The following is a 15,721-nucleotide window of genomic DNA, read 5'->3' as shown; positions in this document are numbered from 1 at the left end:
ACACACACACACACACACACACACACACACACACACACACACACACACACACAGACACACACACACACACACACACACAATTGCACACAAACACACACACACACACACACACACACACACACACACACACACACACACACACACACACACACACACACACACAGAGATCTGTAGATCTGTGGATTCCTGATGCTTGGACAATGGTTATATGAACAACACTGATTAAAACGACACAGGCACAATAGTCCCAGTCCCAGCCGACTATGTGGGGTCACTCCATGTCCTCCCCCCTTCACCAACACTCTCCCCCCTTCACCAACACTCTCCCTCCTTCACCAACACACCACCCCCCTTCACCAACACACCACCCCCCTTCATCAACACTCCCCCTTCCCTACACACTCCCCCCTTCACCAACACACCACCCCCCTTCATCAACACTCCCCCTTCCCTACACACTCCCTCCTTCACCAACACACCACCCCTCTTCATCAACACTCCCCCTTCCCTACACACTCCCCCCTTCACCAACACACCACCCCCCTTCATCAACACTCCCCCTTCACCAACACTCTCCCTCCTTCACCAACACACCACCCCTCTTCATCAACACTCCCCCTTCCCTACACACTCCCCCCTTCACCAACACACTCCCCATTCACCAGCATACTTCCACCGGTCACGGTGGCTTGTGCACTACTGACCAGTTGCAGACTTTAACTGTCACACACAGGAAGATGGACCAACACAGACAGTGTTGCAGGCACACAGGCAGTGTGCTCCAGTCTATAGCCAGCACACGTGATCAATTAATTTGTTCTCATTAAGCTTCCCCAGGAATGAGTTGTAAGGGGGAGGTGAAGGGGAGGTGAAGGGAGGTGAAGGGGGAGGTGAAGGGAGAGGTGAAGGGGGAGGTGAAGGGGGAGGTGAAGGGAGGTGAAGGGGGAGGTGAAGGGAGAGGTGAAGGGGGAGGTGAAGGGGGAGGTGAAGGGGAGGTGAACGGGAGGTGAAAGGAGGTGAAGGGATGTGAAGGGAGGTGAAGGGAGGTGAAGGTGAGGTGAAGGGAGAGGTGAAGGGGGAGGTGAAGGGGAGGTGAACGGGAGGTGAAAGGAGGTGAACAGGAGGTGAAAGGGAGGTGAAGGGAGGTGAAGGGAGAGGTGAAGGGGGAGGTGAGGGGGAGGTGAAAGGAGGTGAATGGATGTGAAGGGAGAGGTGAAGGGGAGGTGAAAGGAGGTGAAGGGGAGGTGAAAGGGAGGTGAATGGAGGTGAAGGGAGGTGAAGGGGAGGTGAAGGGGGAGGTAAACGGAGGTGAAGGGGAGGTGAAAGGAGGTGAAGGGGGAGGTAAATGGAGGTGAAAGGGAGGTGAAGGGGAGGTGAAAGAAGGTGAAAGAGGAGGTGAAAGGAGGTGAAGGGAGGTGAAGGGAGAGGTGAAGGGAGGTGAAGGGGGAGGTTAAGGGAGGTAAAGGGGTAGGTGAATGGGAGGTGAAAGGAGGTGAAGGGGGAGGTGAAGGGAGGTGAAGGGGAGGTGAAGGGGGAGGTAAACGGAGGTGAAAGGGAGGTGAAGGGGAGGTGAAGGGAGGTGAAGGGAGAGGTGAAGGGGAGGTGAAGGGGAGGTGAATGGATGTGAAGGGAGAGGTGAAGGGGAGGTGAAAGGAGGTGAAGGGGAGGTGAAAGGGAGGTGAATGGAGGTGAAGGGAGGTGAAGGGGAGGTGAAGGGGGAGGTAAACGGAGGTGAAGGGGAGGTGAAGGGGAGGTGAAAGGGAGGTGAATGGAGGTGAAGGGAGGTGAAGGGGAGGTGAAGAGAGGTGAAGGGGAGGTGAAAGGAGGTGAAGGGAGGTGAAGGGGAGGTGAAGGGGGAGGTAAACGGAGGTGAAAGGGAGGTGAAGGGGAGGTGAAAGGGAGGTGAATGGAGGTGAAGGGGAGGTGAAGGGAGGTGAAGGGGAGGTGAAAGGAGGTGAAGGGGAGGTGAAAGGAGGTGAAGGGAGGTGAAGGGGGAGGTGAAGGGAGGTGAAGGGGAGGTGAAAGGAGGTGAAGGGGGAGGTGAAAGGAGGTGAAGGGGGAGGTGAAGGGAGGTGAAGGGGAGGTGAAAGGAGGTGAAGAGGGAGGTAAATGGAGGTGAAAGGGAGGTGAAGGGGAGGTGAAAGAAGGTGAAAGAGGAGGTGAAAGGAGGTGAAGGGAGGTGAAGGGAGAGGTGAAGGGAGGTGAAGGGGGAGGTTAAGGGAGGTAAAGGGGTAGGTGAATGGGAGGTGAAAGGAGGTGAAGGGGGAGGTGAAGGGAGGTGAAGGGGAGGTTAAGGGAGGTAAAGGGAGGTGAAGGGGGAGGTTAAGGGAGGTGAAGGGAGGTGAAAGGGGAGGTTAAGGGAGGTGAAGGGGAGGTGAAAGGAGGTGAAGGGAGGTGAAAGGGGAGGTTAAGGGAGGTGAAGGGGAGGTGAAAGGAGGTGAAGGGAGGTGAAGGGGAGGTTAAGGGAGGTAAAGGGAGGTGAAGGGGGAGGTTAAGGGAGGTGAAGGGAGGTGAAAGGGGAGGTTAAGGGAGGTGAAGGGGAGGTGAAAGGAGGTGAAGGGAGGTGAAGGGGAGGTTAAGGGAGGTGAAGGGAGGTGAAGGGGGAGGTGAACGGGAGGTGAAAGGAGGTGAAGGGGGAGGTGAAGGGAGGTGAAGGGGAGGTGAAGGGAGGCGAAGGGGGAGGTGTGTAGTTCTCTGCAGTCTACCTCTTATCTAATGCACTCATACAGACAGATACCAAAGCACATCCACACACACACACACACACACACACACACACACACACACACACACACACACACACACACACACACACACACACACGCATGCATGTCGCATGCACATACGTGCCTACACATGCACGTACACACACTCACACGCACACACATACACACACAAATTTTGCAGCCCTTCTCCTTCCAGTAAGTTATTATGTCACGTTATGCCGTTTTGTTTTGAGACATCTTCATCTACAGCAACAACAAACACCTGAGAGACCTGTGCTGTAGTCTGGGCAGCGTATGCCTGTCCGTGCGTGGTCAGTAATGCGGTCACCGTGGCGCCGTGCAAAAGCCCACCAGCACCGTAATCACAGCTGACTTACATTTCCCCTTTTACCAGGAAGCACAATAGAAAATTAAACATGGTGGTCATAAGCATCTGACTCAGAAGCAGAAGGTATATTTTGGGCTCAGTGGGTCCTTTATGCAGTCGGACTGCTCAGTCAGAGGATTTTCAATACTAAATGTCACTGCAATCAGGTGGTTGGAGGGTGAGTGGCTTTAATGCAGTGTCATGTGTAGCGACATGTTGTTTTGGTTGGCTGGGACATTCCTGGTTTTAAGTGCTGATCTGCTTGTGACAACACAAGATGGCTTAAGATGTTGAGCGGAATCAGACATCGTATCCCAAACCAGATCGGATTCATAGGAAATGTCTTTGCTGATTTTCTTATTTTGTTCTATTTCAGCTCTCCTTTTCTGTTGGGTAAGTCAGCAGAGTGCAGGACATTATAGTAGCTCAGTTCAAAAGAGTGCAGGACATTATAATAGCTCAGCTTAAAAGAGTGCAGTGAGAGGCAGTGAAGGTGTCATCAGCATCAGGATGACATCAACACAGGACACAGTATTCCTGCATTTAGATGGAAACACAGGAAACAGTATTCCTGCATTTAGATGGAAACACAGGAAACAGTATTCCTGCATTTAGAAGGTAACACAGGAAACAGTATTCCTGCATTTAGATGGAAACACAGGAAATGGTATTCCTGCATTTAGATGGAAACACAGGAAATGGTATTCCAGCATTTAGATGGAAACACAGGAAACAGTATTCCTGAATTTAGATGGAAACACAGGAAACAGCATTCCTGCATTTAGATGGAAACACAGGAAATGATATTCCAGCATTTAGATGGTAAAAGCAGGCAGGGATCCTCATGCCATTCACTCATGCCAATATACAGCCTACAGAGTTGGCAGAGACCAACAAACTAAGTGCAGATAAATCTCTACTAGGACATTTTACTTGAAACAAGAGACCCAGCATCTGAGAGGAACCGAAGTCTGTGTGTGTGTGTCAGGATGTGTATCTGTGTGTGTATATATGTGTGTGTGTCTGTCTGTGTGTGTATGTCTGTATGTGTGTCTGTCCGTATGTATGCGTCTTTTCATGTGCGTGTGTGTTGGGTGTATGTGTGTCTGTCCATATGTATGCGTCTTTTCATGTGTATGTGTGTGTGTTGGGTGTATGTGTGTCTGTCCATGTGTATGTGTGTCCATGTGTATGTGTGTATGTATGTTGGGTGTGTGTGTGGAATGCATAGTGTGAAAGTTCATTCCCAACTCAGCATGGGAACTGATTTCCCAACCAAAAAAACAATAACAGAGAAACAAAAGAGAAACGGACAGATTAGTCCTTTATCTTTTATTTTGAAAAATGAGACAGGAGAGAGACAACTCGAGGGAGAAGAAAATGACTCAAGAAGAGAGAGTGTAAAGGAACTTGAGGGGAAATCCCTAGGGCTCCTACCAATGCGTATACCAGAACTCTGAACAAAGACTCAATGACATGAGTCTGTTTTCCCAGCCCTTAAAAAGCTTAACCACCAGGTGAGACTCATTTGGCATGATTGCCTCATAGGCTCCCTCTGGTGGCTGACAGCAGTCCAACCTTGGAGCCAACCTTTTATAGTCTCATGCAAACCAAGCATTACCTCTGCATTACCAGGGTTGCTCTGCTGGGGCCCCTCTCATGGACTTCTCATTTTGTAAATTTTGGCCTGTTCTTCCATTCTCTCCACTGTGTTCTCCATATGTTCTGTCTGTAGCCTAATGATCTACGCAAGCTCTGACAGCAGCTGGTAATGATGATGAGCACAATCAATCAATCTTACCTGCGAAATCACTTCCAGTTTGGAGCATTGCAGAACACTTCACCATCATGCAGATACTGAAACTCTCTAACTGATGCCATCTGACTTCTGTCGTCCGACTGATTTGAGGGGTTTACCCTGTCAGGTATTATCTTATACAACAACAGAGACTCAACCGAAACATTTGATCCATACGTGGTCCATACGGCACAGGACATGAGGGCACTGCTCATCATTCTCCAGTCCTTACATTCTTTGTATATTCCAGTAAGCTCTACGAATTCCCAGACAAGTGAGACTTTTTCACCCCAGTGAGCAAGTATGACAATGGTAGGCCAAATGACGGTAGGCCAAATGAACGCAAGGGTATTTTTACTTAAGTGCTAACTGTTCTCCTCTTAGCTCAGATCAAGCATGTATATCTTGTGCAGAGACTGATCTAATGGGGAAGGCACTTGACTGAGAATGGCCAAGGATACAAGCAGTGTGTAAGAGGGAAGAGGGATTCTCATCGTTCTCACTTAAGAGAGAACAAATGGAGACAAATTGAGACAAAATGGAAATCAGGTCATGTTGTGCTCGTCCCTGTGAATCTGTGGAATAGAGGTCTGCGCGGGACTGCTTTTTAAATCCCGCTCCCGCCCGCTCCCGCTTGTTTTAGACCCGCTCCCGCCCGCTCCCGCCAAAAAATTGCTTGTTTTCATCCCGCTCCCGCCCGCACCTGCTTGTTTTAATCCCACTCCCGCCCGCACTGGCCAAAAAAGCGCTTGTTTTAATCCCGCACCTGCCTGCCACATATATATTTTTGTCGCCCCCGCCCACAATCCTAATATGAATTGAATTAATTAGATTTAGTACTTGAAATTTTCTTATGTATTAATTAAAACAGCAATATAGCGATGGATCGCGCTGTCCCATTTCTTAGCACAGTCCAAACACGTGCCGTCAGGTGACGTACACCAACACTTTCTGACATCTATCACAACAAGCCGATTTCCATCTCCATTAATTACAATGGAATATGACTTCCATACATCAGTAGTTTCCTGTAGTTTGCTTAATTGTGGTGTATTCGCCTGTTTTAATAGAATTTTAAATAGACGGTTGACCGTCTACAGCAGGGGTCGGCAACCTATGGCACGTGTGCCACCATTGGCACGCCGAGGCATAGTCACTGGCACGCGACACACTGGACCAGCATCAGCAAAAATATATATAATTTAATATAAATTATTATATTAATGGATTATACTTTCGCGAGTGACCGTAGCGCGCGACTCCGCACGCACACCTCGCGCGAACGGCGGAGGCGTTTATACTTGGCGATCGATCGCGATATAATACTTAATTTGTGTCCATTTACACCTCCCCCCTCCTCGGTCAACAATTTAAACTCGCGGCCATAGTGGCACACTCATTGACTGGACATGTTACAGTTGGCACTCCATGTCTCAAAGGTTGCCGACCCCTGGTCTACAGTCTGTATCAAAATGACAAAATGACACACTTCATGTTCACATGATCAGTTGCTTAGCCAATATTTTGAATTGGTTTATTGCTTACTTACTGAATGATTAGTTGTTTTCGTCCTGTTCCTTTTGCATGGAAATCATTGCGTTGTTATTATTATAATTTTCTAGACTATTAATTTGCGGGATTTTTCTACATGTATATGTGGTCCCGCTCCCGCATCGCCTGGACTAATTCAACTCCCGCTCCCGCCAATAACAATTAAATTCTGTCCCGCGCCGCAAGATATTCTGTCGGGTCCCGCGGGACCCGCGGGATTACCGCGGGAGTGCAGACCTCTACTGTGGAACCTGATAACTGGCCAAAGCTAGTTTTAAGACTGGCTGGTTTAAGACTACACAGCAGTCTTTGCCTTTACGGCAGTGAACCATGTCCTGTACCGGACAATTGCAGTATCAGACTGAGTGTCCATCATGCTTCAACTCCTGGACTGTGCATGAAGTCATGAACTAAACCAGTGAGTTTCTTGGAGATGTCTCACCTTCAAGTGACTTTCAAGTCTCTCAGCGTCCCGTGCTAATTTACTGTAGTTCTGATGGCGGCTCCATGCAGCACCACCAGAATCCTTCCTCTCCTGCTGCAGCTGCACTTTTCTTTGTAGGAACTTTGTAAGAAACTTTGCCGATGTAAAGATGATCTAGGACTGAATGCTATTAAAAAACAAATAAGCCCCTTGTTCCAGTGACATTAGAAAAACTTTGTGGAGTGATGTCTTTTACCAAATTAGACCACAGAAGCACTTATAATTTCATCTGCGTCAAGGAGGGTTTAAATGGCATTCAATACAAAGACTGACAATACAAATATTTGGTTATGTTTCTCTGTCTGCCTCTGTAATGCCCCGCCTGCCGCTGTAATGCCCTGTCTACTTTGTAATGCCCCGTCTGTTTCCCAAGCATTGAGAAATGGCATAGGGCATGACAATCATAGAGTAAAACAGATGACATCCTATATTATTCCACCAATTTAATCACAGATATTTACAATGTCTGTCAAGTTCTCACCAGTGCCTGAGGTCTAACTGATCATATGAACTTTGACTGCCACCATAATGCTAAGCAGATGAACCCCTGACAGCTTATTGGTGACTGCTCTGCTCCCAATTTCAGCTTTCCACATCCTGTCAACCTGGTGTATGTTACACAACGGCAGACTCTATTCTGGATACCAAGCTTATTGTAGAATTACCCTACACAACTCAAATAAGAATACTATGCCCTCTGATTGCCTAGTAGTCTCCACTGTGTTGAAGGTCAATTAAGAGATTGATCATTTGTCAGAAGTAGTTATGTCCATCTGACAAATGTTATTTTCCTGGTGGGCTCACTCCATTCTGTCTTCAGGTCACCCTGGGAGACACCAACCCAACAGCAACTACTCAAATTATTGATGAGAGAATTCTGCCACTGGCTTCACTGAATGCTCGCTTGGTTATCAGCTCCCTCTCATGGCCTGGTCTGCTGACCCTTCCAGTGTCCCTTTTGATGACAGGATATGGCGAAGTGAGGGAGTCTGGAAGAGGATAGATCAAAAGTGTATCAAAGTGGTTTGCCATCATCGCAAGGTCCATGAGGATTGATGTTGGTGGGAGGCTTCCACATTCCAACCTGGAGATAACGTCTGGCTATCATCCAAGAACTTCAGTTTTGGTAAGTGGTGTAGGAACCTCCAACCCAAATATCCTGGGCCTTTCAAAGTTACAAAGCAGATAAGCAGTGTTGCCTGTTGGCTTGACTTACCTGGGCGTTATCACGAATCAAATTTCTTCCATGTTTCTCTTCTCAACCCTTTTATCCCCACTCCATTGGACAATGTCCTGCCAGACGCTGATCCTCACCCTCTGGTTGGGGCCCAGGATATTCCTATTTATGTTGTTCTTCGGTTTCTGGACTCCAGGAAATGGGCAAGCCAGGTGCAATACCTGGTGAATTGGGTAAAACAGTGTTAGCAAGCAACAGGAGGCCGATATCCGTTTCCTCTGTCTTTGCCATTTTTTGACTGAGGGGATATACACTCATACCACTATACAGCCTACAGAGTTGGTAGAGACCATCAACCTAAGTGCACATAAATCTCCCCTAGGACATTTTACTTGAAACAATAGATGTAACATCTGAGAGAAACCTCACACAACCCAGTTGCTGAGAAAATTTAGTGAGGAAATATTAAAATACCCGTGGGACTTTAAGAAACCTGAGATGATTAAGAAAAAGAAATTGAGAATCAAGTAGTTTCAGAATAAAAGAAAAAAAAGGGGAGGCAGTGTTGTTATACACTTATACACCACCCCTTGTTACTGGTATCATTTGTGTCTAGTTTAACTATCTGTGTATTTAAACCCTGTATGTTTCACTTGTGTTTTGCACCTCAGGTGGAATGCACCTGGTTAGCTGTTAATGACCTGGCATGCTTGCTGTGGTTAGGTGGGTGAGCTGTTGTTTGAATCACTGTGACTCATAATTTACAAAATTTCAACAAAACATTTGATGGACCTTACAGTACTTTTATGCTGATTTTAGAATTTGTGTATGGTTTTCAAGTTACAAGGCAATTTAATTTTACATTACTTATACATTATGTAGGCATTGCTATTAAAATGTGTACAGATGTCTAATATGTAGCATGCATGAATTTTGCATATATCTGACTTCAGAGAAGAGATCGACTTTTGTTGGTACTGCTTTTCCAATTGACGTGTGCTTACTGGAACAAAGATTATATGAGAAATTCTGAAAACGTGGATTCCTGACAAAACAGTGCATAGCAGGCCAAAATTCCCATGGATGTTGGGTGTTTCCCCAGCCAGAACACCTGCACATTCAGAGAGGCCCCTGCTCTCAACACATGTGACTCAACACGTCAGCCAATTAACACAACCTTCATGAGTTTAGGATGAGTGTGCTAGAGGGCTACAAACACTCAAATGTGCAGTGCAGGTCTGGGAAACTCAGGCAGCCTCTCACAGCTGACTTCCTCTGTTTACGTGGTCCTGAAACTGAACCTGGACCTCTCCCTCCACCTGTGAAACCATACAGGAGGTCTCTAGCTTCAGAGCTATGAGGTCTGCATATTATGACATGTACCTATAGTTGAATGTGATATGCTTCTTTTTAAACTGGGTGAGAGACTCACTACATTCACATTACCCTGTCACTTAGGTCTTCTGTTGCTGGTCTCCTCACTGTTCCTATGTTTAACCTTCATAGCGTCAGTGATCAACCTGTAATCTACCTTATGCTTAATCCATTCCTCACTTTATACCCACTCTTTTATTGTCTTATTGTTGTCATTCCTGTATTATTGTGACTGCTGTGTTTCTAATGGTCATGTGGTGTGTGTTTGCTGGGTTTCTGATGGTCGTGGGGTGTGTGTTTACTCCACCCTACCCCACTCTACTTCACCCTACCCCACTCTACTCTACTCCACCCTAACCCACTCTACTCCACCCTACCCCACTCTACTCCACTCTACTCCACCCTACCCCACTCTACTCCACACTATCCCATTCTACCCCACTCTACTCCACTCTACTCCACCCTACCCCTCTCTACTCCACCCTGCTCCACCCTACCCCACTCTCCTCCACCATACTCCACCCTACCCCACTCTACTCCACTCTACTCCACCCTACCCCACTCTACTCCACCCAACTCCACCCTACCCCACTCTACTCCACTCTACTCCACCCTACCCCACTCTACTCCACCCTATCCCACTCTACCCCACTCTACTCTACCCTACTCCACCCTATCCCACTCTACTCCACCCTATTCCACCTTACCCCACTCTCCTACAACCTACTCCACCCTACCCCACTCTACTCCACCCTACTTCACCCTACCCCACTCTACTCCACCCTACCTCACTCTACCCTACTCCACCCTATCCCACTCTACTCCACCCTACTTCACCCTACCCCACTCTACCCCACTCTACTCTACCCTACTCCACCTTATCCCACTCTACCCCACTCTACTCCACCCTACCCCACTCTACTCCAACCTACTCCACCCTACCTCACTCTACCCCACTCTACTCCACCCTACCCCACTCTGCCAGTGTTAATTTCGTTGATGAATAATTTTCGTCATAGTTTTCGTCAACAAACCTTTTTTTCATGACGAAAACAAGACGATAACTAAATAAAACTATACGAAGGGATAAAAACGATGAGGAAATGAATGGACATTTTCATCAATGAATAAAAACAAGACAAAAATATTGGCCAGCGACGACATCTAATCAGACCTGATTTAGTTTAGTGAAAGGTAGGGATAAGTTAATAAGAGATCCAACCGTAACTACTTTAGCATACATGGAGAGGAGGGACAAACCGGGTAACCGTCCAATCAGTACTAACGTCTTCACATTGTACAGAACCCGGGAAGACCATACCAGCCTATGAACTGTGGCTCATGAAATTAAACTCGAAGTTAACTCGACAATGTCAGCAGGGAGAAAGATAAGAGGCGATATATGGACACATTTCTCTTTTGAATTTGAGAAAAACAAGACGGTGTGTAAACCATGTGGGACAATGATGTCGGGAAAAATACGACAAATGAAACGACATCTGCGGGCTATGGCATTGTTTTTACAGCACCCAGTTTTATATAGAATGTAAAATGCATTGTTCATAACAAACTCCATATGTTTTCAGGTAGAGCGGGCCTACTGGTCATCAATGTTTTGTTATTGTTATGCTCAATAACTATAAGTTCAGGTCAATAAAGTTGTTTGAAAATTTGTTTTTGTATATATTGCACATACAAACAATACTATTGTCACGTTGCGGTCCCCGACCCCTCCCTTTGGGCATGTGTTTACATCTTCTGCGTCTACGCGTCTGCGTCTGTGGATCTCCGTGGGTGCGGTTATGTCTTGTGATCATCCGTCTCACCTGTGGGTCATCTCGTCATCACGTGGGGTTTATGTGGTCTGTGCGTTCGCGCAGTGTCCTGTGCTCGTCGTTGTTTGAGTCACACGTGTGTTTGTGTTGCTACGTGTTTTACGTGTGCCATCTGCGCAATATCTGTTGAAAAAAAGTGACTGCACCACACGTCACAAATATTCTGTAACTGGTTAATAAATGTTTCATTTTGTGCAAGTGTATATAATGACTTATACACCATTATATATTTTATCTAGTCAGCTAGATTCTTTTGATAATTAGTCGACTAAATTCTAATGATAATTAGTTGACTAAAACTAGACTAAGACTAAAAACATTTACATTTACATTTACATTTTGTCACGGTCACAGCTCCAGACCCTTCCCTGTGGGTGTGCCGTTATGTTGTCTGCGTGCTGTTATGTCCATATTAGTAGTTCCGTGGGTGTGGGTTGTTTGTGAGCGTGTTCGTAGTCTCACCTGTGCCTTGTCTCGAGATCACGAGGGTCTGTGTTAATCACCTATTTAATGTGCGTTCGCTGTGCTCGTCTTTGTCTAAAGTTTGTGCTTGAGTGAGCTACGTGTGTTCATGTGCTTGCGCTATTGCGCCGGACTTCACTTTGTCTGTCACAATAAATGTGTCTGTCAGCACCAAAGCCTTTCGTCGTGCCTGCCTCCACCCAGCATCACCCATTTATGTCATTTAGCAGACGCTCTTATCCAGAGCAACTTACAAAAGTGCTATCAACAAAACAAATCCAATGACTAAATTATGACTAAAACTAAATGACATTTTAGTCAAAAGACTAAGACTAAAACTAAATAAAAAATTGCTGTCAAAATTAACACTGCACTCTACTCTACCCTACTCCACCCTATCCCACTCTACCCGACTCTACTCCACCCTACTCCACCCTACCCCACTCTACTCCAACCTACTCCACCCTACCCCACTCTACTCCAACCTACTCCACCCTACCCCACTCTACTCCACCCTATTAATCCAATACACAATTCCACTCTCTATGGTACAATTACTGAAGAACTCAAGTGTTGTGTGTTTCACTCATTCTTCACCTTCTGAAAGATGGACATGAATGACTGAAACAATCGTACGCTCAGCATGACTGAGTAGAACAAGAACAAGATGGCTACTGCAGTACAGCCTGCAGGTGAGATGGGAGCTTGGGCGGTGGGTATGTCTCAATCTATGTTTGTGTGCATGTGTGTGTGCATATGTGCATGCGTGTGTGTATGTGCATGTGTGTGTGCATGTTTGTGTATATGTGTGTGTGTGTGTGCATGTGTATGTGTGTGTGTATGTGCATGTGTGTATATCTACATGTGTGTGTGTGTGTGTGTGTGTGTGTGTGCATGTGTGTGTATATGTGCATGTATGTATATATAAGTGCATGTGGGTGTGTATATATGCACGTATATGTGTATATGTGCATGTGTGTGTGCATGTGCGCTGCTTATAAGCATTTTGCCTTTAAAATGTCATTCTACGTTCTCCTGTCTGTAGCTGCCTTGGTAGTATAAATATCACCCTATGCTATGGTGCTTGGTGCTTGAGTACATACATATAGCAGTTGTGGAGAGCACTGCTCATGGAAGGCCTGGAAGCAGACAGAAGTCAACCTTATTCTACAGTATTTATAGCCTTTATAGGATAGCTGCAGGTGGTGAGTGTGTGCTTGTGTGTGCATGTGAAAACTAGTGTTTGCATGAGAAATAAGGGATGGGAGGGAGGGACTGTTAACACCATAGATTTTCACTGTGTAGTCAAGAGCCTCATTTGCCCAGGGCTGCACATCACTAGCCCTGCATGGCGGTTCTGGATGGGCCGTGTGGCCGTGGGGCCATGTGGCAGGGCCGTGGGGCCGTGTGGCAGGGCCATGAGGCTGTGTGGCGGGGCCGTGGGGCCGTGTGGCCGTGTGGCGGGGCCGTGGGGTCGTGTGGCCGTGTGGCGGGGCCGTGGGGCCGTGTGGCGGGGCAGTGGGGCCTGTTTGCTGTACACTGGCTTCATTCATAAGGGCTTGAATGCAATATATACCCATAAATGCACACACCCACCCAGTGCTGGTCTTGGCAGCATTGGTATTGTCTTCAATAGCAAACTCGGCCCACAATATGCAGATCAAATCTAACAAAATGCCTATATAAACAATACTCCTATGACCCTCAGTACAGCACATGCAACGTGTGGTTTGCATAGCTGAGCTCAGTTGTTTATGGCCACTTCACTGTATCTAAGCACCTCACTTGGTTGTTTAATCAAATCTCATGTGTTTTATGATCAATAAGGAATAAAACATACAGCACATAGTCTAACAAGGAAGCAAGTGACTAAGGAGATTTTATGAAGACATTATTACTCATTAGTTCATGCATATAGTAGACCTACACATTATCGAAATCATACCCTAGATCTAATATTAACGCTGGGTATCGACGTAGATAATATAAACATACTCCCGCAAACCGTAGCAATCTCCGATCACTATTTAGTCAAATTCGATTTTCACCTTAACATAAATACCCGCCCGTCTCCTTGGCAGTGTATAAAGCGCTCGATAAATTCATCAACAGCAACACAGTTTATTGAAACCCTCCCTGACTTAACTGCTTTAGCCCACTCGCCATCCGATCCAGGAGAGTTAGATAGTCTAACCGACTACTTAGAGAATACCTGCAGATCAGCTCTAGATATAGTAGCTCCACTAAAATATAAAAAAGCTAGATCCAAAAAGCTCGCCCCGTGGTACACTGACCAAACTAGAAACTTAAAACAAATAGCACGTAAATTAGAGCGGAAATGGCGATCTACTAAATTGGAAGTATTCCACTGTACCTGGAAGGATAGCATTATTGACTACAAACGGGCACTCACTAAAGCACGCTCAGCATACTTAGCCTCACTGATAGAGAAAAATAAAAACAATCCTAGATTTCTTTTTAATACTATTTCTAAACTTACAAAAAATCAAGCAGGCACAGAACCTCAGATTCCACTAAACCTCACTAGTAATGTATTTATAGATTTCTTTGATAATAAAATAGAGAATATTAGACAAAATATAAAACCCTTTATTAGCAATACAACTGGTATGTCATCTGGTTTGGTTGATTTAAATTACATACCGGGAGAAAAACTTGATGCTTTTCATCCACTCCCAAAATCAGAATTAGAGAAAATAATTTCTTCCTTAAATTGTACTACCTGCACACTAGACTCAGTTCCCTCAAAGTTATTAAAAGAGGTATTACCAGCTGTAACTGAGCCTCTTCTAACTATAGTTAACTCATCCATTACAATAGGTCACATGCCCAAATCATGTAAGTTAGCAATTATCAAACCTCTGATCAAGAAACCAAATCTTGATCCGACTGTGCTATCTAATTATAGACCTATTTCAAACACATCATTTATATCTAAGATCATAGAAAAAGCTGTTGCCCAGCAATTATGCCTATATCTGCATAGGAATAACATATTTGAAAAGTTCCAATCTGGTTTTAGGCCCCATCACAGTACTGAAACAGCATTAGTTAAAGTAACAAATGATCTCCTCCTTGCATCAGATCAAGGCTATGTATCACTGTTAGTGCTTCTTGATCTTAGTGCAGCTTTCGACACAATTGATCATAGGATTTTGCTAGAAAGGTTAGAATGCTGGGTTGGAGTCTCAGGCACAGCCCTTTCATGGTTTCAGTCTTACTTAACAAATCGTACGTACAATGGTTAAATATGGGGTCCCGCATGGCTCCATCTTAGGACCACTATTATTTACATTATATATGCTACCATTGGGCACAGTTATAAACAAACATGGTGTCAATTTTCACTGCTATGCGGATGACACTCAACTTTACATATCAGCCAAACCCGATGACAAACTCAGTTTAGGAAAAATTGAGGCCTGTGTAAGAGATATTAAATGCTGGATGTCTCTAAACTTCCTACAATTAAATGAGGACAAAACAGAAGTTCTCCTTGTGGGCCCTAAGGCCGCAAGACAGAAAATTCCAAATTTAATGCTTAATCTTGCAGACTATCCCATTACACCTGGCACAGTAGCCAAAAACCTAGGCATCATACTCGACTCTGACCTATCATTTGATAAATATATAGATAATACTACTAGGATAGCTTTTCTACATCTCCGCAATATTGCCAAATTAAGAAATGCATTATCACAGGATGATGCAGAAAAATTGGTGCACGCCTTTGTTAGCTCTAGACTAGACTACTGCAATTCACTACTGTCAGGATGTTCAAATAGGAATCTAAATAAACTTCAAATAGTTCAAAATGCCGCAGCTAGAGTTCTGACCAGAACTAGAAAATTTCAGCATATTAGACCAGTCCTATCAGCCCTGCATTGGCTCCCAGTTAAATTTCGTATTGATTTAAAAATTCTATT

This window comes from Brachyhypopomus gauderio, chromosome 2, assembly GCF_052324685.1.
Source record: "Brachyhypopomus gauderio isolate BG-103 chromosome 2, BGAUD_0.2, whole genome shotgun sequence".
Classification (NCBI taxonomy): domain Eukaryota; kingdom Metazoa; phylum Chordata; class Actinopteri; order Gymnotiformes; family Hypopomidae; genus Brachyhypopomus; species Brachyhypopomus gauderio.
This window is presented reverse-complemented; position numbering follows the sequence as displayed.